We start from the raw sequence: 24,882 nt of genomic DNA, 5'->3' as shown, positions 1-24,882 counted from the left end.
TACAATTTAAAAAAGAAAAAAAAAAGTTTTTAAGTATAAAATTTGATTTTTTTTCTGGTTGCATGGGAATCAAAATATTTGGTCTTTTTTTTTTTTTTTTTTTTTTTTTTTTTTTAATGCAAACACTGAGTAAGCATGTATGAGGTTAATTTTGGCTTTCATGTAAAAATATATAACCTTTGCACAGCAGTATAGCTTGCTTTCCATGGTGGGTGAACATATTGTGGCAGTGTACATATTGACTAGTACAACCAAGAATTGACAAATACTATAAATTCTGGTTTCAGGGACATCTCTTAAACATGGTGAAAAAGCATATGAAATACATCATACCATCACATTCCTAAGGGTCAGTTGTTACATGCTGTTGACAAAGAGATCCTGATATCTTGCTAGCATGATAGCACTGACCTGCTGGTCTTGAAGAATGCACTAAAAGATCTTGTGTAACTAATTCCAGGATTGGTTATAGCAGGTATTGCTATCGTGTTCCCATATCTATAGAGATTTCACTGGATTTAAGAAAAAGATGTACCTTTATGATTTTTCACCTGATTTAAAAAACAACAGAACTGGTACAGGAATACTTGGGGCTGAATTACATGGGATTAAACTCATGGCTAGAATACAAATCTTCATTTTAAATGTCCAGAAGGAAATTTATCTCAGTGACACCAATCACTTCATTTTACAGAGAAGTTATTCTAATAAATGAAATTAGCATAACATATTTTCAAGAAGTGTACTGTAAAGTAGAATATATCTTTAACATATGTGTCTTTAGTTTAGAAACACAGAGAAAAAAAAAAAAAAAAAAAAAAAAAGAAACCTGTGCTTCTCCTTCAGCACAAATGTTCCAGTCAGTTTAATATGTTTGTTATCTCATTAAGATGAGCATTTGATAGCATTGCTCTTGATAGCATTGCATGACTTAAAATAAAGCAAATACTCTGGTTTCATATGATAAATGAAGGAAGATTATGCACCTCTTTTTTAAAAATTCAAATTTTGATTCAATTTCAACAACGATTATAGAATTCTCTAGGAACCCTTCTCTAGAAATTGTGTATTATTTATTTATTTATTTATTTATTTATTTGACTAGACTTGCCTATTTAGTCTGTCATTGTGTTGAATTACAGCTTAATTGCATGTGACTGGAATTCATCAACATCTCTATGACAAGCAGTAATGAATGTGTTTTTCAGCACTGCTCAATCTTTGTACAATAAGCTGCCAAAATCCATGTTGAAAGAGACTAAAACCTAGAAAAAAAAATGAACACCCAGGAATAAAACTAGCCCTTTTGACCATTTTCTCTTCTCTCAGATTTTGTGTGGAAACCCATTGGCTCCTTTTCAGTCCCATAGCACATATCAAAAGACAAGATTTGAGTCTCTGTGGTTCTTTGATGCTGAATCTGCCTCAGGCTCCTTTGTCTTCTCAACTATTTGAGAACAAGGAAGGGTGGTGGTTTTTTGTTTTTGTTTTGCTCTGTGGCCATGAAGTTACAGAATATTTGTTTTCTGTTACAATGGACAAATGTTGAATTTCAGTGAATGTGAAACTGGCAGCTCGTACTAAACATACTGAAGAGATTGTAAGGACATACTCCTTTATGGACTCAAACTCTGTGGAATTTGTGTAACTAGGTGACCTGTTGTCCAAGGAAAGTACTCATCCAAGGTGATGGGATAGTGTGTGGCATGTCAGATAGGGTGTAATTAAACAGCCTTTTTTTCAGTCTTTTTTGAGACTCTGAACTCTTTGTGCAACTCAAACACAGGGACAGTTTACTCTTGAGGAAGGATAGACTCTTAGCGAGTCTGCACAGCCCTTGGTACAGTGAGGTCTGAATACTGACTGAAGCCTGTTTGATTATCATGTTTAATTATGATAATTGCTGTGCTGGCTCAGTACATGCTTGTATGCTTCTCAAAGCAGCTCGAGGATACACACAGCAGTAATGCGAATGGTATGACTAGTTCTCCAGGAGGAAGCTTGCAGGAAATTGGGCCAACCCTGTCCCCATGCCGTATGCCTGCAGTGTTGAAGGACAGACATGTGAGAGAAGATGTCTGTCAGAGCATTCATATGTTTTCACTTGAGGAATTTGAGGTGTAATCCTTCTGTTTGTAGTGAATAGCCATGTACATATTGAATTTGAAGGGAGCATGACCGGGTCCCAACACTCTTTTTATGCTCTTACCAAGGGAAAGGTTTGCCACAATGGTATTTGCACATCCTATACTCAATTGCATGACAATTTGTGGATGATTTATGATTCCCTGAAAAATAGGATTCTGAATGGAAATGGTAGCAGATCTTTTCTGATACCTTGTAAAGCAGCTGAGTTAGCAGACTCCTTAATAATATCAAATCTTGCAGGAATGTTGTTATCAGGTGCTGGTGAAAAATGAGTAACAGAGCTTATTAAATGGTTGCCAAGACAACAGGCAACATGACTTAAAATGGGTGTTTGCTTCTGTTTTCTCTGTCACCTACTGATGATGACTTCCATCTTATGGTTAGCTTCACAAGGACAAAAAATTCAAACAGTGAGTTATAATGTATATACTGGAAAAGGAACTGTGTGTCTGGTAGTGAGGCAAAGCAAATGGAGGTGGTTGAAATTGCAGCTGTAGCTAGCAATCTTTTCTCAATTAAAATAAATAAATATATATATGTATATGTATATGTATATGTATATGTATATGTATATGTATATGTATATGTATATATGTTTCAACTGCATAAAGCTGAGTATCCTGCTTCACAAAAGGCCAAGTAAGTGGATTTTGCATGGAGGTGGAACAGCTGAGCGTCATTCCCTGCAAGACTTCCACACCTGCCATTTTGTCCTTCTGCTTCCACCTGTGGACACTTAAATGTTGTATTGGTGTCTATTCAAGCCCTTGTCTAGATAAAATCAATTTTATTTAGATAGCAGATCAGTACATAGTCACCTCTAACCTTCTTGGTCTCTGTGAAGAACAGCTGCTCAAACATTGTTCAGTGGCTACTTTATCCTTCAACCACATTTCATGAAGAGCGTGCATCTGTGGAAAATGCATTTCCTGCCTAAGCAGAACCAGAAGGTCTCTTGTTGCCCACCAGTCAGCAGCTGGTGATTGCACTGGCTTAAGTGAGTCCTTTCTGCACAAGACTATTTTCACCAGCCTGCCTGTGGCTAGGAGAAACTTGTCAAAATGCAAGGGGTTTATGGATTTGCCTTCTTCAGGTTTCCTAGGGAAGGCTCTTGTTCTCTGATTGCCATTGCCCCCCAAAAGCCTAACACCCTTAAATCTGAACAGTACCATTTCATAAGTTACAATTAAGGATTATTAGAGTTCTTTGGAGAGATACTGGGTTGGGAGGGGCTTTGGTTTTCAACACTTGTAGCATGGAGTTTCTCATTACCGTTGTCAAAGCAGATCTGCATCCAGTTAATATCACACCTAATAGCTTGTAATATGAGCTTGTGGAGTTGCTGATGAAATCCAAAAGTGCAAGAATTTTGTGCTGTCTTACTTTTTTTTTTTTTTTAAAGCTAAGAATTCAAATTTCTGTTTTGCTTACTCCTACCTAAATCACTGAGGGACAGCAGTCACCAGCCTGGCTCTTTGCCCACTTCTGCTGCGAGGTCTGTCTAGAAGATGATGTAGTCTTGTGTGGGTAAGAGAAAGGGGTGGACTCAGATGGTATCTCAGCACTGTCACCAAGTGCCCAGGAATTAATTCAGACTAAAAAGTCAAGTAGTTTGGTATGCACATTTAGGGACAATCTATAAATATGATTCTACAGCTATTATAGGCTGTGATAGCTGGAATAGCTATCGAGTAGAGTCATTTTAGCTCATTATATGTTTGGAGAGGTTAATTTTAGCTGGCTACTAAACTTGTCTTGTGTTTTAGAGTATTTGTGTCTTGGAAGAAAGAAAATGGAGGTGGAATGGGACTTGAATAGGGAATTGAGCTGACTCACGCTGCTGCGGCAGTGGCTAGTGTCCCCGCAGGATGATGCTGTCCATGGTGCAAAGGTGCAGCAGTGATGCTACTGGCAGCACTGGGAGCACAGGGGCAACCAGAAGGGGCAGCACACACAGTGCCCTTGTCTGCTCATGAGCTCTTTTTGTGTGCACTGCTAGGGTTTTGGTGGCTTGGGAGAGGATTACAGTGTAACTGCCTACACGCCTGGGTACATGAACTGACATAGCCTTCCTATTTTAGTACTAATCAAAACACCAGAGATGGGCTAATAAGCTATTTTTTTTTTTTTTCAGTGAATTAATTCTTGAACTTATGTGACAATCATTTTGGCACTGACTTCCACTCCTGCTTTTTTAGGAATGATCTCATAGAAAATTAGCATGAATTTACATTACTGCCACAACTCCAGTACCTGCTGATGCTAAGCTGCTAACATGAATCAGCAAAACAGCTAGGAGTTTATTTTTAAATGCCTTGCATCACAAGTACATACAATGAGTTCAGTTGTGTTAGACTCAACCATGTTTTACAGGAACAGTTTTTTGACCTATGTGAGATGGCTAACAGAGGCATGGGATTAAGTTAATTATGAATAATGATAGAATTTTAACACCATTATGAAATTTTTATCCCCATTCCTCTTTATTATTTGGATAATTAAGCATACCTAATAGTATATTCACAAGGGTTATTTTGTCATGGGTTATTTTACAAATGTTTACAGAATTATACTTAATTCATCCTTTACAAGACCCCTCAATCTCTCTTAGCTAGAGTTTTTTCTATTTAGGATGTCTGAAACTGAAGACTTCAACTGTTGGGTTTTTTTTTGGCCCTTGCTTAGTATCATTTATAGATGAACTGCCTCTCATCTTCTCCATCATGGATTCAAAATAAATCTGTAACCACAGCATCACTTATTTTTTGTTTGTTTGTTTGTTTGTAATGGGTAACTTTTTTCTTAGATCTCCATTTTTCTTGATTTTGTTAAGATTTATCTTTGTTTAATTGCCTGAATTTTCTGTTTATTTCTGTTTATCAATCACTAGAGAGAAATATTAAATATTTGTAATTGGACTTTATCATGGAGAGAAAAAATAATTGATCTTAGTATTTTTAAGGTTAAATAAGGACAAAATTGTATGTTGTAAAAACATAGAAAAGGCAAATTTAAACTTCCACTTCTTGTCTGATCCAAAACAGTGCTTTATTTGCAGTGAATTGCCTACTGTTGTGTTCTTCAGTAGGACCAAACCCAGCCTGCACTGGGAAGAATAGTTTAGACTCTACTTGTTTGTAGACTGAGTGGAATGAGGAGCATGTTATTCCCTCTTTCACAGTGTTGCATGAGAAATGCCACTATGACTGCTTCCATCAACCTCACAACAGCACGGAGAGACCCAGCCCTGGTGTACCTTGTAGAGACAAATGCAGAAAGCATAGCAAGAGATGTGTTAGTGCTGGCCACAGATCCAGGTGCTCCTGTCTGTAGTCTGCTGGGAGTACCCCTTAGTACCTCACCAGGCATGTAAGTAGAGAAACTACATGCTTTAGTTGATGTTAGTCACAAATAGGAAGGTGGGTATTTTTGTAGCAGACACCCATGTATTTACATCAAACTTCCTGATGGTTCCTTCAAAAAGACATGATGGGTTCATTTGGCTTATATTTACTGGTTGCAAACTATTCCTAGAGTCAAGCAGAAAAGTCTCTATTCCTGATGACCTGGGATTGTATGCTGTCTGTGTGTGGGGGTTATGTGCAACATAGACCCATAAGCGTTAAGGACATGACTCTTCTGGTTCCTGGCTTTCCTACTGGTTGGAATTAGGCTGTTTGTGGCTCAAACCTAGTTGCCGATACAAGGCAAAATTAAGTTAAAAAATAAATAACTAAATAAATAAATAAATAATAATAATAATAATAATAATAATAATAATAATAAATCAAGCAGTGCATTCAGAAATGAATTTGTGTGAATTTCAGTATATTTGTGATTGAGTTGAAGTTGAGGGCTTCTCTGTAATGGTGAGATGAGTCATCGACATGTGTCTGTCTTCTGTATAACTGTATGTGAGAAGCTTAGGGTGTTATTTAAAAACAAAACAAAACAACAGCAAACAAAACAGAAATCCATCCAAGGAGGCAGACTATGTCCTTGTGGTATAATCTCAGGCTGTATAATGTCTGAGTGACTCTAATGTGCTACAGAGACCATCAGCTGGAAGTCAACTCCCCCATGCCAAGCTAGGTAGATTTAGGAAGCTGTTCCAGTGTAATGGCAACTCTGTAACTCCTCTGAAAAAAAGGCTTCAGCTCCAGCTCTCCAGTCTCAAGACACAAATAGGCTCTACTAGCTCTTTAAAGCTCTTTGTGGTGGGTTGAGCCCGGCCAGCAGCTAAGCACCCACACAGATGTGCGCTTACTTTCCCACATCCCAGGGGAGATTGGAAAGAGGAAAAGCAAGAAAATTCATGGGTCAAAATTAGGACAGTTAGATAGGTCAAGGAGAGAGGAGGAGGGGAAAAAAAAATCAAAGCAAAGGAAATCACCATCTCACATAGGCAAGCCAATTGCCATCTGGTCTCTAAAGAATGGCCACTTTGGAAACAACAACAACAACAAAACAACTCCCCTTCTTTTTCCTTGACCCTATCTTTTATTGCAGAGCATGAGTTATGTGGTGTTTCTCTCTCCTCCAAAGTTCTTGGCAACCCCCTGCCTTCTGGGGGCAGACTGGGAAACAGAAAGTCTTGACACTGTGCATATGCTGTTCAGCTGGAACATTGGTGTGCTATCAACACTGTTTCAGGCACAAATCCAAAACAAAAACCATACAAGTTGCTGTGAAGAAAGTTAAGTCCATCCCAGCCACAGCCTGTACACTCTCCTAAGGTGGGTTACCTCCTGATATTCAGTTGTGTATGAGTCCTTTCAAAAGACTGTCAGAAAAGGACCGGTGCTTCCTGGATCACTTTTAGTGTGAGGAAATCAGCATCATGAAATCTGTCCTGACAGCACTGGACAGACATGACAGATGAGAAAAGTATTAAAATAGGGAAAGGGCAAACAATACTTTTATCTGTTTTGAGTTTGAGTCATGCTTTTGTTGGCACCATTGTTGGACTTCTGGGATACAAATACATGATGCCATCTGATGGTCCCTTAAAAAAAGAGTCCAGCTAAAGAGTTCTTACCAGGACACCTCCTGACATGGGTGTTTTAGCAATCCAGCATGCTTTCATAGCCTCAGGCTCTGTCTAGAAGTTTTCAGCCTTCTAAGACCTGCATGGAGCTTAGACAAACTGAAAAAGTGAATGGAAAATTATTTTCTATACGAACAGGACTTTAGATATAGAAGGCAATGCCTCTAAGAATATCTCCAGTAGGATTTAATGCCTGTAGCAAGTTACTAATTTAATGGCATTAGTCATAATTATTTGTCTCATGCTATTGATTTTTTTTTTTAAACTTATCATTTCTAGCTGCAAAGCTTAGATTCTGAAAGTTCATTAAGCTTGGAAGATTTAAATATTTTTCAATGCTAATTAGGATTTTGTACATTTAACATTTCCTGACAAATTAGTAAGTTTTAATCTTTCTGTCTACTTTTTCAGTAATTGTATTACAGAAAACCACTCTTCTTACACTTCAATCCAGTATCCATGCAAAAGCTTGAAATAATATATATATACATATATATATATATGCTATATATATATATTTATATTGTTATATAAATATATTATATATAATATATATAATATTATAAATTATATATAATATATATAATATTATAAATTATAAATATAATATATAAATATATATTATATTTGCTATATATATATATATATATTTAATTGTGTCCTTCAATGTGAGTTGCTGGGTCAAATGAAAAACAAACCACTGTTCAACTGAACACATGGAAGTCACCAAAAAGAAATCCAAATGGAAATGGTGTATTGTTTAGGTGACTCCTTAGAAATAAGGATGGGACCATTTGATTGCAGCACTGTCTCAGCTGCATAAATAGTTTGGCTGTACCAATTGTATTCCTGGAGAGTCCCTGGTGGGAATAGTTGCACTGCAACAAACAACCTTATGTACCAACTAAAGCCTGTAATTACAAGAATTGTAATTTGTCTCCAGCTTTGGTGGGATAACTTCATTTCATGTCAAGTAGGGGATTACCATGTGGAAGGAGGGAGAACTTTGCGACATTCATATTTCATGTTAAACAGGAAGATCTGATTGTATTAATTTGTTGGTAGGAGCCATTGCCTTTCTACAGTGGAGAAGAAACCCATTTACTGGGATATACTATTGGGTGTGGGTCCTCTGCAACCATTTATTGACAATAACCACAGGAAAGAGGAGACACAAAACATTCCCATTTCCTTGAACAGTATAGGCTTACTCTTCATTCCATTGAACACTGTAATACAATCACACATTATAGCTGTACTTACGAAAAAAGATATAGTTTCATCCTTTAGATTGTTTATTGGCCTGTGTGCTCCCTTTGCAATTAAATTGGTTTAAACTGAAAACAGATTCCAAGTCAAGGAATGCATTTCTTACATGTTATAGATTTGTAGAACTGATGCTTTTTTTTATTTTTATTTTTATTTTTTTAACTTTCAGTCCATTTCTAACTTGACTCTTTTTTCTTGCTGGTGTTGGAGACAGCTGGGCATCTATGAATTTACCTGCCTCCTGCAATGCTGTCAGGCCTTCCTGAATACTCTGAGAGTCAAGTTTTTAACATAGTGCCTTCTGCTTTCAAGGGCGGTGCTGTATTCAACCCAGGGCAATGTTCAGTCAGGCACAGTAACACTTTCTCCCTTGCTGTCTTGCCTTGTGGTCACGAAATAAGCAGAGCTGAATTCAGAAGGAGGGCCCATTCCAATACCTTTCTTTCACTGTCAGAAGTAAAAGAGCAGTGATGCAGACAGCCGTACATGAAGTTACCCTACCAAGTTCTAATGAGCTGTTACTTCAGCCCAGGACACTGCAGCTCCATGGAGGTGCAGCCTCAGTCTTCATCCTGCGGAGCAGAATTATCCCATCATTTACAGATGGGACCTCTCAGAAGACCTTCAGAGGACCTTCATCCTGCTCATAACATAAGCATTTAGCATTGCTACAACACTGTTTTGGCACAGCTCTACTACCATGTTTCAGAGACCAGGTGTCTCTGCAAAGGCAGCTTTTGCTTGGACTAACTATAGATGACAGACTTTCTTTGATGACATTCACATCTAAATTTTTTTCCCCATTTTTCTGTTTTGCTTTGTTATTTCATCATGTTATTTTAAAAATTATATCCTGTTCTCTTCTGCTTTCCTAAAATGTGTGAAATGTTGAGTTTGGATGTTAGCAGATGTTTTCAAGGTGACAGAGGAGCTAATGTGGATCACACTTACTATTTTTCCTTTCCCTGCTGCCGTTCCTCTTCAAATCTTCCTATATGTCACAGTACATCAAGGTGATATGGTGGTAAAATGAAAATGGCACATTGCTAGTACTGGGACTTCCAGGCTTGCTCCCTCTCTTGGAGCCACACCACAGCTAACAACAAATTAACTTTTTAATTTTTAAAGATATGAGTTTTAAAAGCTGTGGTCAGGACTGTCTCAGATCACAAATAATATTTTGTAATTCTTCCTCTTTCTACGTCTACCTTTCCTCTGCTACTAAATATGCTAGAGGCTTCTTCAAGCACTTCCAACTTCTTTTTTTGATGTTCCTTTTGAGGAGATTGCTATGTCTGTCAGTGATTGTTATCTTAGTCTGGACAGTGATCAGATCAGATTTAGACCAAAGTCCTTTCTCAACCTCAGCAAATACTATTCCATACCTGTTACTTACTTGCAAAGGTAGGAAACTCTGACAGAAATGGCTCAATATTAGACTGTCTGTTTTTCATTAGCTGTTCTAGGTCATTGACTAGGTGTGGACTGGACACAATGAAGAACCCATCAGTAACCAAAAAAAAAAAAAAAAAAGCAGAGCAGCAGAGGTGAAGCTTAAGTGGATCTGCCTTGATGTAGTACTAGAACAATAATTATTGCTTTGTGAGTGTAATTAATAGGTCAGATATTCTCCACCAAGATGATTGTTTGTGATCAAACCACAAACTGGCTGTGTAAAGTTTGAAATTGGGGTTGATGTAGCTGAGAGTGTAATAACAATTTCACTGCTGAGTTTGACACTGTTACAGATTTTAGTGTCAAAGGCTTAGACTCTGAATATTCTCACCAAATATTTTAAGGACTTTCAAGACTTGTTTTTTGAAAGCCTGTGAAATAAGAAGAATGGTAGAAAAGTAAAAGAAATCTCAATCTTTCAGTTCTATTCATATTTTATGATTATCTCTCATATCGTTTAAATTGTTACTATTTTCAAACATTACCTTTTTCTGGTACATAATTAATTTATAATAATAACCCTCAGATGCAAAACTCTTTCCAACCAAATTTTGTACATAAAATTCAGCATCATATCACATAGTCAAAACTATAAATTTTAAGACTTGACAAGAGCAATTAAAAAAAATATATAGGTAAGAAAACATCAGGTTTTCTTACCCTTTCCCTTTTTTGGAAATAGCTGCTGTGAAATTAATGCTCACTCATGCTTTTTTTGCCAGTAGATGGCATTCTCAATGCCCATACTTCTTGCAATGCAGCAAACTGGCATGTACCAAGCCCAGTATGAATACTTCTCTACAGCTTTTAGGTCATAGTACTTAGTATGATACATATGTTTCTACTTTGCTCTGAGATCTTGCTTGGAGTTCAGATTTCACACAATTGAGATCTGTTGACTGTGAAGGACAAATTCCTCAATGTGAAAAAAGCTCAGCAAACTTTAGATTTAGAAGGAGAGTACTGCTTATACAGGGCAATAGCTGTTACAGCTTGAAAACCACAGGTAGTGATCATGACAAAAATGCTTAATATTAAATGAACTCTGCAGAGCCAATAAGGAAAAAAGAAAGACCGTCATACAAATGGTTGTATTTGTGCATAAATTAGTGATTGCTGTATGTGTATCTGAGGAAATTTTTGTTACGTTAGCCTTACAGATGATGTATTCTGTGTATTGTTAAGTTGCCTCTAACAGACCTGAGCTTCTTCCTGTTTTGAAGCTGGCATATAACTACACCAAGACATGAAGTAGTGCTTCCTCTCTGGTGCTGAATTCAGAGCATGGCATGAAATAGAAGACCTAAGACCTAAGCAAGTAGACTCTGACTCACTTGTCAAGTTTAGTACATCTCTTTTTTTTTTTTCCGCTGTCTCAGTCTGTGGTATGACTGTCTGTTAGGAGTAGAGCACCACAGCAGCATGTACTTAGACAAAGCATTTCAGTATTGTCTATCTAAAAATACTTGTTCATACAAGTTAAATCCCTGTGTAGCCTTTTGACTTCCTTAAGGATGGAAGAAAAACAAAACATAACAAAACAAAACACGTCCTTCTAAGTGACTGTAGAACATGATATATCCCAAATTAAGAGATATGGAACTTAGTTCTTAACTTTGTACTGTATAAAGACTGTCTGAGACTGTCACTCAGATGCTGTGGACAAACCTTGATCTGTTTTTTTCAGTTTCAGGGATTTAATAACAATTCTTTTTGTCTTGCTTCAGTTTTCTACCAAGGACTGCTCTGCCAACTGTGCCAGTAGGGAATCTAATGTCAGTGATTTATGCAGTGTGGTCTTCATTAGAATTCAAAATGAGGCCACCATCTCTCTTCAAATAAGCTACCAGACAGATGTTTGAAAATAATCACTCCAGCAATCACTCAACTTGGCTTGAGAATAACGCAAAAGATGAAAAGCTGAGATTAGCCATTCACCAATTTAACTCTTTCAGATTTCTTCATTGTATTAAAAAAAAATAAAATAATAAAGAGAAAGAAAGAAAAAAAAAAAGTGAAGGACATTTTATGAGACTGAACACCTGCATACATCTGCATCAGCAAAACCTTTCAACTTAGGAAAATACTAGTAAATTGACATTCATATACTTGTCCATTTAGCTGATTTATCTGCAGACAATGTACCAGGGTTCTGGACTCTTAAAGGGAGCAGGTGTCATCATTTACTACTACTATTACTACTACTACTAATAATAATAATAATAAACAAACACAGCCAGATGTTTATCTTAAATTGTGATAACTATATCATTTTGACAAATTCTTCTTTTAAGAAGTGTAAATTCTGAGTAATTTTACTGACAGCAGAAGGGTCCCTCTAGATTAATCAAGCCATTTATTAGGACAACATTGGAGTGTTTTTGAAGAGTTGATATTTGTAGAGCCTATCTATAGATGGTTTGAGGGAATTGGTAGTGAAGAACTTACTTTGAGTTTGTAACAGGGGTGCACATAAAATGAAAGGCAGCACCACTGAGTTGCTGTGACAGCACAGCAACTTAAAATCCTTGCTAGTTCGGGCACTGCTGGGGCTGGCTATAAATCAGCTAACTTCCATTAGACTTAAACTGCTGCAGGAAGCTGAATGCTTGTGTGAAGCATAATCCAAGCTGGTGAAGTAGTCTGCCATCTCTAACAAAGCTTATGTGAAGTGGAAGTGAAATGCTTTTAAGCAGTGCCATGTGTCCATGGAAATATGTGCTCTGTGGTTACTGAGATGTTCTTACCAGTCCTAAATCCAGGTAAAGTAAAAATGTCATGGGAGGATGAAATAAATGACATTTTGATTACCCCTCTGAGCCTAGCTTAGTGACTGACACAACCTTCAAATCCTGGGGGAAGAGAAGTGGCAAGGAGGGATCCATGCCTTTTGTAACCTCTGCGAAACCATCCCCACCTCCACACAGCTGCTTATCTCATGGCAGAGGGTTAATGAGAAGACTTTGAGGCTGGAGTTGTGGAAGATAATTTGAATTCCATCTGTGTGGATTTCTATCTGGTGAAGTTCATTAGCATGCAGACAGAGCTTGAGCACATATCTTCCAAGAGGCCCATGACTTCCAGGCATTTTCACACTCCTGCAGATCTGTTGTGCCTTATGGGCTTGGCCCACATTTTTGTATTAGTACAGTTTAATTAGGCAAGGAGAGATTGCTGCATTTCCAGAATGATCTACTGATACAATAGATCAATATTTATTACAAAGATTCTTTCAAATAAATGTCTGTTCTCTTAAGACAGGTTTGCTCATTCAAGGGCCCTAGAGACATTTGAGAAACAACTAAATCCTCTCTGGTGTGAAGTGGAGTATTAAAAAGGATTAACACCGACAGGGCAAGGCTTCTTGCTAGTTTAAACTACGTTCCCATTTCTTGCTCTTCTAATCTGATATTTAGGCTTGATAGAAGAGGTTGTGTTCAGCAACAGCTTCCCACTCCCTGCAGCAGCATAAGTGTAATGGGGGAAGAAAAATGGGCCATCCCAGAAAAAATGGGATGTTGGCTAAAAATGATCAATCCCAAACAGAAACACAGAGCTGTAGAGGAATATACAACCAGTAAGCCGAGAAGAATGTTGGATAGCTCAATTCCATGCACTTGTCATGGTTATCCAAATTGGAAGTGCAAGGCAGGTGTAAGTGGTCCAGTCTTCTAAATATTCACATGAACAGCCATCATTATGGTGCCATCTAGTAGACGTTACATGAGGAGAGACTACATGTTCAGGTCATTTATTTTGTTCGTATTTATAAAAAAGTATGTTATATATATTCTTATTATTCTTATTATAAATTGCACTTTTCATGTTAACATATGCTGGCTTGTATTAGGAACAGCGTGACCAGCAGGGCTAGGGAGGTGATCGTCCCCCTGTACTCAGCTCTGGTGAGGCCGCACCTCGAGTACTGTGTTCAGTTTTGGGCCCCTCGCTACAAGAAGGACATCGAGGTGCTTGAGCGGGTGCAGAGAAGGGCGACGAAGCTGGTGAGGGGCCTGGAGAACAAGTCCTACGAGGAGCGGCTGAGGGAGCTGGGCTTGTTCAGCCTGGAGAAGAGGAGGCTCAGGGGCGACCTTATTGCTCTTTACAGATACCTTAAAGGAGGCTGTAGCGAGGTGGGGGTTGGCCTGTTCTCCCACGTGCCTGGTGACAGGACGAGGGGGAATGGGCTTAAGTTGAGCCAGGGGAGTTTTAGGTTAGATGTTAGGAAGAACTTCTTTACAGAAAGGGTTGTGAGGCATTGGAACAGGCTGCCCAGGGAAGTGGTGGAGTCACCATCCCTGGAAGTCTTCAAAAGACGCTTAGATGTAGAGCTTAGGGATATGGTTTAGTGGAGGGCTGTTAGCGTTAGGTTGGAGGTTGGACTCGATGACCTTGAGGTCTCTTCCAACCTAGAAAATTCTGTGATTCTGTGATTCTGTGATATTATGAACTACTCAGTAACATAACTATGTAGAAATGTATCAGTCTATAAAATACGCAGTAAGGACCATAATCACCAAGTTTAAATGTATGCCTAAACTGGCAAATATGGCTAATTTGACAAGTGCAGCATAAAGGACCTTAACTTTGCTGAAATCTTCACATATAAATTGAATTTGTAGTTTAGGAAGCCTTTTTAGCAAGAAAAATCTTGTACCTGAAATTTTTTCTATTGGAAATCAGTCAGATTTTTCCTACTAATTCCAATACATGCAGGATCTATCCCAACATTGTTTATTATTCCTGTTCTCCAAGGGCAAGTAATTTTTTTTTTCTCTCAAATTAAGAATATTCTTGTGCATTTATACTATTTCAAGTTATCACCAGGTGTGGGTGAGTTGGTTAACATCTAAGAAGAGTTCTCCTTAGAAAATGAAGTGTGTCAGACAGCATGAATTGTGCTTCATATGAAAGTAAAATAAAATAAAATAAAATAAAATAAAATAAAATAAAATAAAATAAAATAAAATAAAATAAAATAAAATAAAATAAAGCCTATAATACAATGCAGTGAAAGCTTCCATTGGAAATCTAATGTCAACCTTTAGATTTCTTTCTCAAGATAAAATTTTAAAATTCACAGGGTGAGTGAACACATTAAAGATGAGAAAATACAATACTGAATTATTTAATTTCTGGGATACTAAATGAACCACAGTGATACCATGTACCTTAAAGTACCTGTGATAGTACAAAGTGATATCATGTACTCCTGCACTGATTTTTCAACTGATCATTATCCTGAAGTATATCTGAGTTATAGTCATTTAATATTAGGTGTGTTAAATGTCTCACCAGTGCTGACACTTTGTCATGTTCTAATGGAGTATAATTTATGAATGTCTGTAATTTCACAGCTTGCATGTAATCAGCAAGATTTTTAAAAGGGGTGTATCATATCTAAAATAACATTTTCTGCATTACACAGTCCAATTTCACCTGACATTTTGCCAGCCAGAGCACAAGTTTTCTACAGGAAACAACAAAGTATCTCTGGTCTCCTTTAGACAAAAGAAGGTGGAAAATTAAGATTTTAAAATTTGCTTCTAATTATGTTGATAAAGTATTGCATCATGTAGATCAAACTACTGTAGATCATAGATACTTCTTTTATTGTTTTAGTAACTTGCTGTATTTGTTATGCATGAAAAAAAAATATTTTTGATAATCCATGTTGATCATACTTGCTAATGAGCCAATGCCTACAATTACTGCACTTAAAGAAATCTTCAGAACATACACTGTTAGAGGGTAGATAATGAGCACACACAGTAGCTGAAGACACTGATCAGTTTAATCAGGGTTATTTTGCTTACTGCTGAAGTGTAGGAGGATGGGTGATGCCACTGGAAAATGCTGAAGTATTTAACCTATGGCTTTGTATTTATGGAAAAATCAGTTCAGCCATTCTGTTTCAGAAACACTGGTAATGAAAAATATTTCTCCATTTTAAAAGGAGTAGGCATTTACTACCTTGTTCAGATCAATTTCTTATGAAGCAGCATGACACTTAGCACTACAAATCTTAATAATGCCCAGAGGCATCCACATTAAATTTGTTCACTTAATTTTCACTGCATTACTTTTCTTGTTTAAACAACAGTAGTAATGTAAAGTTAATCACAGAGCTCCAATAACTTGCAAGGGTCCTTCCAGGATATTCTCTACCTAATTCTGAAAGATTCATCTCCTAATATGCAGCTTCAGATTTCAAAGCCAGATCAATATTTTAGATAGATAGTTAAACACCTGTGTGTTTTTATTGTAAGGTGTGTTGTGTTTTTGTTGTTGTTGTTGTTTGTTTGTTTGTTTGTTTCCATATCTGGGAAGCTGGATATTTGCTACTAGTTCTCCTAGTTCAATCAAAGGACAGTACTTATGGCCAAAGACTATGAGATATTCTTTAGGCAAAATCTCTGACAACCCAACTGACTGAAAGAAAATGGGTGAGAAACACAATTTGCACTGGGTCAAGGTTTTCCACTGTCAAAAAAGAGGTGTCCAGTGCAACATTTTACTTTCCTGTGGTTGGAAACCAGTCATGTAAAAGATGTACTTCATCTTTGAAATGGATATTGGTGATAGAATTGTCTGTGAGAGTGTTCTCTGCCAGATGATGAGTAGATCAGCCAAGTTTGTCTACTGCATATATGATTGAGCAAGGTCCGGGCAAAGCTGAGAGAAAAGAGCCCCAGAATCAGTCTGGATTTTTTAGGGAAGAGCTGGGTTTGTTTCTTGTGCCAACTTTGTTCTGAGAGTTTTTCAAACAAGGTCACCAGAACACTGGGCTTGTCATGTTCTCCATCCTGTACCAAACCTAGAAGAAAATTAGGCTAGTGCTGAGAAGAATAGGAGAAGGTGGTGATGGGAAAGACTAGAGGTAACTTTCTCTTTCTGGGTATTACTAGGAGACACACTGAGTGGGATTTGTTTCTTTCCAGGAGAAATGTTTGTTGGTTACATCAAACTGCAATGTAACTAGTATGGTCTTCAATTTATTGTTGAAAACTATAGAAAACCATAAAGAAAATCTGTTGAATATAGACCTTAAAAAGAGTCTGTTATTTTTCATATAGTAGTCCAAGGGAAATCTTGATATTTTCAAAGCAATATAGTTCTTCCCTCTTCTCTTTCCTGAATGTCCTACAGTGACATTCATACCTGGAAATTGCTTTTGTGTTCTTAAGAAGAAAAAAAAAAAAAAATCAGTGAGGTACATACTCCATGTTTTATGTTGCCATTCAAACACTATTTTCAGATTAATCAGTACTAAAGGAGAATTCTAACTAAACTTAGGCCTTTCAAAATATTACTAGGTGAGTGGCTTTTCAATAGCCAGACAAGCTGTTCAGAGCACTTCTCAGTGTAGTAACATTCAAGTGAAAAGATAGTTCAGTATTGTGTTGGTGGTGGTGTGGTGTCTTTTTTTTATTATTGTTATCATCCCATTCCTTTGCTAATAGACCCCTTCCACTCTACTAATGTGATAATTAGCAAGAAATTGCAGCAAATCTTGACGTGGTCACATACTTCAGAACTTTAAATGGTTGGTTTAATTACAAAGAAATCTGCATTTGTTAACAAAGTAATAAAATGCAGAAACAGGGAATAAGTCCCCAACTGGGAAACCATGCATGCTGCTACTGATCTTGCAAAGAAATGCTTACTCTGCATAAACTGTTAGCTGTTTATATGTGTATGTATAATTTGCATAAACCAAAGCTGACACAAGACATTTTGAGAAATGGTTTTAGTGTTAATTTTGCTTTCCCTTCTGCTTTAATGAAACAAGAGATGGGAAGCCAAGCCTTCCGTTTGTGCCGTGTTTAAACAGATTTCCATTCTGGACAAAGATGAAGGCTGAGAAAAATTGTCATTAATATCAGAAGGACTCAGTCTGGTCCTTGTACTATTATGCATGACAAGTTAGTGCTATAAAAAGCCATTATAACTACAGAAGCTCTGCTATGCAGATGTTACATGGGTCTTATGGACCACATACCTACGTGGAAAACAGCATGGTGCAAGCTAACAGAAATGAAAGCGTATGGGAGAGTTATTCCTGCACTGAGAATCCAAGTGTGCCCTTGTTCTGGATGCATGATCCTAGGACCCCAGGTGCCCATGGTGTATGCTTGTCCTATCAGAAACCCTTGATACTCCAAGGCCTGCTAAGTCCTTCTCCATGTGGCTGCCAGCTCAGTTTCTCTTCAGTGGAGAGAGATCCTCATCATCCTCTCCTTCAGTGCAGAGGGATACTCTCTGCAATACCATTTTTAAATGCTTCTTTGGACTCATATGTTTCTTATCCTACTCCACTTCCTTTGTGGGTTTCTCATCTATTTAGACTCTAAGGTTGTCAGCATAGGAAACCCTAATATTTTCATAAAAGAGAAGACCACCAAATTATTATAAAAGCTGAAACTGGATGATTCACAGAGAAAATTTAAGCTGAGGGAGATCATTTTAAAAGAGAGTTTATTTTTGTCTTTGTTTATAAAAGAAATAAAAACAGCTTCAGTACTGGAAATGTAATGAAATCCCAATGTTTTTGTGAACTTTCATTACTTGTTTAAAAACAGTACAATCGACCTATTTCTTCCCATGTGTTTTTTGAAGGGAAGCAATTTACAATAGTCAAGTTATAACCATTCACTACAAGCAGTTTGTGAAAAAAGTGCTGACAATGTCTTATTTGTAGCTACACTGCTGGGCCATTCCTGTTATGAGGTTACAATCTAGCCTTGACAGATATACTACAAAGGATCTTACACTGTCAGATTTCTTCTTAATAGAAATATACCTATATCCCTGGAGGAAATGCAATAAACAAGTTTTTGTCAGGAAATTACATTATGGTTGTATCTGGTTCTGTGAAATTCCTTTGCCAGATTGGATGACTTCACAGAGATTTTCATGGATCCAGACATCATCATACACTTATTCTCTACTCCACACAGAGAGTAGAGAGGGCAGCTGATGAAAGGTCTATCTGTTGGTCCTAGTATTCAATGTATTATTATAAAAGGTTGCCAGGATTTTTTAGACTAATCATGCAATAGTAAAATGCACAGTGAACATAAGAAAAAAAACATGAGAAACTCAAGCCTTTTATCAAGGGAACACTAAAAGAATTCTTAAATCCATCCTAGACTAGAAAAGTGCTGACTTCGTTTTAGGCCTTAAGTCATAATGTTCAAAATACAATGGTATATGAGAAGAGCTGTTTGCCTACACCAAGTCCCTAGACTGCATTTTCCTAAAGCAGTCTTACAAGGTGTTTTCTAAAGTGTGTGGTTTTTTTTATTTTATTTTATTTTATTTTATTTTATTTTATTTTATTTTATTTTATTTTATTTTATTTTATTTTATTTTATTTATTTATTTTTAAATAAGATTAATCAGCAGTGCAGAATCAGCAGTGCAGATAACATTTTCATAATGATTAAAAAAGATAGATAAAATAGGAAAATCACAGAATAAAAACTGAGGTTATGTTTTCTTAAAAAAAAAAAAAAAAAAAAAAAAAGTAACATTCCCAGTGATTTCATCCCACTTAGAATAATGCATATGAGTAAATTCCTAATCCAGCATATGATTTCTGTAAGAAATCTAAATGTCTCTTGTTTAACTTTAGAAAAATGAAGTTTGTTTCAATGTAATATAAGCTAACTATATGCTAATGGGCAAAAATTGGTGTTACAATTTCAAACAGTTATTTGGAAAATGATACCTTTAAACTGTTTCCATTCCAGTAATATAGCTAACATCACCATCCAAGGACTTGAATCACTGTGTGCTTTATTACAAGGTGCAAATACATAAACTGAAAGGAAAGCCTTCAGAAGGATATTGGATGTATTTTTGTTATGTCAACCGTTTGCAAAATATGCTGAATTTGCCTCTTTGTAAATCAGATTTCACCTCTTACTAACAGCCAGACAGAAGAGAACCTCTTCTTTTCATATTTGTTAAGGCCAGATGGAAAAAGAAAGCAAGAAATAGGAAAACACACAAAAAGCTGATATGACAAAATGTCTTGAATTCTTCACCTCAACTTTTTTCCTTCTAGTGTTTCTCCCATGCCCTAGGGCAAAGACAGGTGCCCTTTGATCATTATTAGGGTAAGAAAAAAACACTTAAGAGTTGAAACTGGGGACTTTTTAACTAGTCAGTATTCATGGAGTGTTTTAATGGGATGAAAAGAATGCTAATACCCATTTACAGTTGTTTTTTTTTTTTTTTTTTTTCCACTGGAGTTGGACATCTCCTTCGTTCACAGACATTTTTTGATCCTCATGCCTCCAACTTGAACTGATACTGCATATGAGAACCTTGAGGCTTTTGCCTGGCCAACTTTCTGCCATGCCTGGAGCAATTGCTTATTAAAATGTTATAAACATGTTAAGTATATTAGAACATTATAAATAATTTATTAAATGCAATAGCTGAAGTTGTTGATTTTAAAATAACTCTGTGTAGAAAATGTTGCTTTTTTTTTTTTTTTTTTTCCTGTTGAAACTGGAGGAATCACCCAGTTACTCAAGGCACCTGAGAAACAAACTAATTACTAGTTGCTAGTAGCATTTGAGATAGCACTGCAAGAAGTTGAAGGATGTCAGAAGACAACTGTACCTACCCTTAGGGACGAGGGTAGAAGTCTGACCAGGCAGTTTATATTTAGCACATCTCTTCCTGCTGTTGTAGAATATTTATTATGCATTCATTTTTGTGTCAGTTGATAAGCTGTGTGCTGTACAAGAGGAGACCACAAAAGACAGGCAGAATAAAATCAGACATGCTAGCGGATAAGAGAGAGAAGCGAAACCTTTTTTATCTTTCACTTGTCCTTAAGTTGTCGTTGTCCTATCTAATATGATAGGACTTGTCTTCAACAGCAACTAGAAGGTTCTGGTTCTTTGTGGACCAACAGAGGGTGGCAATTTGGGTGGTGACTTCCATGGATACGTGAAGAGATAAGTACCTATGAATGTTAAAAGATAATGATTTAAAATGGATGATTCACAAATATGTTTCTTAAAAATATATTTTAAACATAGTAAGACACAATAAAAAGCTAATATGTAGGATGAATAAGTAAGAAAGCAAGAGACTGTCTTCTGCAACGTTTAGAACAGCCTTCGTATTGCAATAGCTATACTGCTTGGTTGGGCATACTTCTGAACTTAGGTTACTCATTCAGCAGACTTTTGGATTTGGCTGGATCCTATCCTTTAAAGATTTAAGCACTTATTTATGTTTTAGTATAATGATTTAGATTAAACAAACAAACAGCACTTTGAATTGTGTTGTGTTGTTTTTTGTTTGTTTGTTTTTAACTTTCCCTTTGTCTTCTGTTATGTCTCTTTTGTCTGATATCAATACAAAAAGCTTGAATGGGATGATAAAATGCAGATGGTTAGACCTACATTGCTAAAACAAAATCCATCCTTTAATTAATTAATAATAATAATAAAAATAGTAATAATAATAAAGGACTAAGCAACTAAGCATTATACTGAAATACTGTCTTTTCTTCATAAAATTTGGAGCAGCTGTTAGTCTTCTGATAGATTAGAGTTTATTCCAGTATTGCTGCTGCACCCACATATCTCAAATTGCCATCCACACAGTCTGCTCAGTTCTTAAAGATACTATCAAGTAGAATTTCTTCAGCTTATTGCTAAGTGCTTGCTCAAGACAGAATAACTGTGAATTCACTGTTGCTATGCCAATTTACATTAGTTGGAATCTGAGCCAGGGGGTAATTTCCATCTAACTTGCAGATTGGATATAGAGCTATATGAGAGATGATGAATAATTTATGACTGAGTTCACAATATTATAGAATAAATCCACAATTAGCTTATTCTTGAAGCCATGGGAAAATTCAGGTTGTGGTGCATGGTGAATGTATTAATTCGTTGAAAATCTGTCACCATCAATGTTCTTGGGGATTGCTAATTAGCAAGTTAAAATATTTTTGGCAGTGTGAAATCCTGTACTTTTTATCTTGTAAATCATATTTTCTAGACAGTTATTTTCAATGAATCTGTCTCCAGTGGTTTTATCCAACCCCTACTGAAGTCAGTGGAAAAAGTTCTGCTGTCTGAATACCAGTTGGATCAGTCCTGTGTAAATTAGGATTTTTTGTTTATTTGTTTCCAGCATTTATGATAGATGTTGCATGAGAAATAACTTATACTTCCTAGGATTTCTGTTACTACAAATGTACAGTAGCCATAACCAGAATGTAGATCTCATGCACAGCAATTTATAAAATCCAAGTATTTCCAAAATGTTCATTAAACAATCTTATAAACAGAAATACACACAGTAAACAGATTTATCTGAAGTGCAGTGGTGGAGCAAGCACACAAAAAATTATCACAAAAACTGGTAAGTGTATTAGCCAGGGAGATACTAGTAGGTAGAATACAAACTACCTCTAGGTGGGTATTGGGTTGTGAGACACAAACTATTCTGCAAGGTGCCAGGAGATGCTTTGTGGACAGGACCTTGGTTTTGTGTGTATTTAAGCCACCGCAGCTGCAAGTGTGTCTTGATATTCAGATGGGACGAGATGAATCCCTGCAGGATCTAGCCACCCTTTGACCTTTTCCTGTCTTGAACTGAAAGAAGTTCAGAATGCAGAATAGTGACCCTGATTCTGCCACTGCTTTTCAGAGATGGTTTGTCTAGGCATATCTCAACTCTGAAGAGGGGAAAATAAAAAGGGAAATGAGCTGGGGGAGGACTAATGCCTAATTATTCACACTGAAGGTACACTGGGGATCCCAGAGGTCCATTAAGAAACAAAGTACTCTTGTTATTAGTGTCCCAGCCATCAGTTTAAGAGGTCTGATGTCATAGCCAGGGGCTCAGTATGGCCATTTCTAATCCCAGTGCTCCCCTCCTGCCCTTTCCCCCAGGGTATATGCTGTTTTTTGCCAGTAATGTTCTTTGGTATTTGGAGGCAATGATGTATATCCTTTGGAGGTACAGCAGGGCATGGATGACAGTGCTGTTTGGAAGCAGAGGGAAACAAATGGGATTAAATTACACTCATGGCTTTTATTAGAAGCTTGACTGAAAGCTGTCTTTACAGCAGGAGTGGCAGGCGCACTTAGTGTCTGTAAGGATGGGAGAATATGCCCCCATTCAGCTCCCTGCAAAAGATCTGCCCACTTGCAGTCATGCTAGCACAGCAGGAACACCTTGAAGACATGCTGCTGTGTCTCAGAGAAATGTATAAACTGGGGCTGTGTTCAACCATTGTTGTAGAAAACTTGACTGGAGTTTATATGGGAATGCTGGAGTTCCTCTCTGGCTTTTCTCCCTTATTTTCTTTTAAATTCTCAATTTATTACACTGTCTTCACTTACTCAATTATATCTGGCACTATCCTCCAAATACATCTCCAAATGCTGGATCAGTGTGTGAGAAACTAAGTTGTGTTTTTGTAGTAGAGAACTACTTTTCTGTATTCCAAGGTAGTTGGGTAGTCATAATAATGAGAAATGCTAAGTAGATAAGCGGGCAGTTATCTAAAAAGCAGGATGAGCAGTGTGGGAATAGTAAAAGATCACAGGATCACAAAAAAAAACAAGAAAGGGGGAAAAAAAAAAAAAGAGAAATAAAAGGGTTGAAAGAAAAGAAAAAATCATACGTATATGGTATAGAAGAGTGTCAAGTAGCTTGTGAACCTGCAGTACTCAGGCAATGAGGAAACAGGGGAGGTGATCAGGTGTTGGGTAACAGGGAATAAAACGTTATGATTTGTTTACTAAAATATGCTCCTAATTGGCAGGTCGCCTGCCATTGTAATCGAAAATAAAATAGCTTCACCGAAGATCCTGTCTGAAGAAAATTATTTGAGATTTTTCTCACAAGTGCAAGTGAGAAACTACCTAAAAGATATGAGAATAGGGCCAAGATAGGTAATGATTTCTGAATAGCACTGAGACAAGCTCCTTAGGGAAGTTGTCATGGCACTGAGCCTGCCGGAGTTAAAGAAACATTTGAACAACCCTCTCAGACACATGGTCTAACTTTCTGGGTAGTCCTTTGGGAACCAAGGATCTGGACTTGATGGTCCTTGTGGGTCCCTTCCAATGTGGATATTCTGTGATTCTATGAATTGCAAATTCGAGATAGGAAATACAAACTTTTACAGTGAAGGTACTCAGGAGAAGAAAAGAGGAAGGATTAGAAAACATCGATTTATTTTCTATTACACTACTTTCGGAATCGTATTGCAATGTGTTTAAACCGGGCAACAGAAGTGATTACTTATTGAAACTAGGTTACTATCAGCTGTAGAAAAGCTTTCCATTTTAACTTAAAGTTTTTGACATGTAGTTACTCTTGATCTCACCTGACAAGGTACTTGGAATTAGGGACTGTGTAATCTTACTAAGTGTTTCTTGTTTCAGGACTTCAGCAGCTGAGTCATATTAATAAAAGAACTTCTATGAAGAACTTCAATTTAGTTTTTAGTTCATTGCTCCCATTGATTCTATTTGAAATGCAAATAATGGCCATAAAAAAAGGGGTAGGCCAACAGCTGCTGCTGTGAAACATGGCACTCATGCCAAATGTAAATGCAGCACACAGAGAGAAACCCACCAGCCCTGGGGCCTGGGGGTGTGTGTCTGGAATAAAGCAAGCAAGTGCTCCCAAGAGCTAGGGAAGTGAACTGGAAGGAGTGCTGAAAGGAAACCAAAAGGAGAATTTCAAATTTGATCACTAAAAATAAAGATAGTGGAGCTTGCCAAAGATTTAAGCTAAGCATATTTTAATTGAAAATTCCCTTTAAACAAAATTTATATTCTGTTAAAGTGACTTTTTTTTTTTTTTTTTAAATGAGGACTTTTTGAGATACAAGCTGAATGTGTCCTATCTTGTCTTCCTTTCACTGCCCCCACAATTTCCAAGTTGAACATGGTGTAAAATTTCAGTTC

General features: G+C 37.0%; 1 protein-coding gene across 1 annotated transcript in view; it reads left to right on the top strand.

Moving 5' to 3' along the window:
* MAP1B (microtubule associated protein 1B) overlaps positions 1-24,882 on the top strand; it is a 71,000-nt gene that overhangs the window by 5,781 nt on the left and 40,337 nt on the right. The window lies entirely within an intron of this gene.

This window comes from Aythya ferina (assembly GCF_964211825.1).
Source record: "Aythya ferina genome assembly, chromosome: Z".
In the NCBI taxonomy this organism is placed as follows: Eukaryota; Metazoa; Chordata; class Aves; order Anseriformes; family Anatidae; genus Aythya; species Aythya ferina.
This window is presented reverse-complemented; position numbering and strand designations above follow the sequence as displayed.